Source organism: Nestor notabilis, unplaced genomic scaffold (genome assembly GCF_000696875.1).
Source record: "Nestor notabilis isolate BGI_N333 unplaced genomic scaffold, ASM69687v1 scaffold20956, whole genome shotgun sequence".
NCBI classification, from domain to species: Eukaryota; Metazoa; Chordata; class Aves; order Psittaciformes; family Psittacidae; genus Nestor; species Nestor notabilis.
In genome coordinates, this window is record NW_009933567.1 from 18,137 (window position 1) to 18,800 (window position 664).

A 664-nucleotide genomic window follows, 5' to 3' on the forward strand; every position below is an offset into this window, starting at 1 on the left:
GGCGCCAGCCAGCTCCCCACGCCACGCTGGCCCTGGGTGTCAGGCTTGCAAGTGCAGGACGGAGAGAAAAAAACCAACAAGAAAAATCAAAGAAAAGAATCAAAAAAACCCCAAAACAAAAAGAAAACCACAACAGAAACAAATCGACCCCCAGAGGAATGCAATGCGACAACCCCAAGCTGGAGGGACCCTCCAGGGTGGAGGAGCTGGGTCTCCAACGCGGTCACAACCCCTGGGTGTCAGGCTTGCAAGTGCAGGACGGAGAGAAAAAAACCAACAAGAAAAATCAAAGAAAAGAATCAAAAAAACCCCAAAACAAAAAGAAAACCACAACAGAAACAAATCGACCCCCAGAGGAATGCAATGCGACAACCCCAAGCTGGAGGGACCCTCCAGGGTGGAGGAGCTGGGTCTCCAACGCGGTCACAACAGCTTTCGGGTCATTCCTCCCTCCACGTTACCTTGCAATTCTGATCCCTCTGTGGAAGTTTTAGCCAGGACATTTCATTCCCCTCCAGGTCACCACCCAGGGAGCCCTGGACTGGCAATTTCTTTTTAATAAAGATTTACAGTATCAAACTTGGAAAAAAAAAAATTAATTTTTTTTTCTTTTTTTTTTTTACGAAAAATCTGTACGATAAAATGTATATAATTATATATTTAT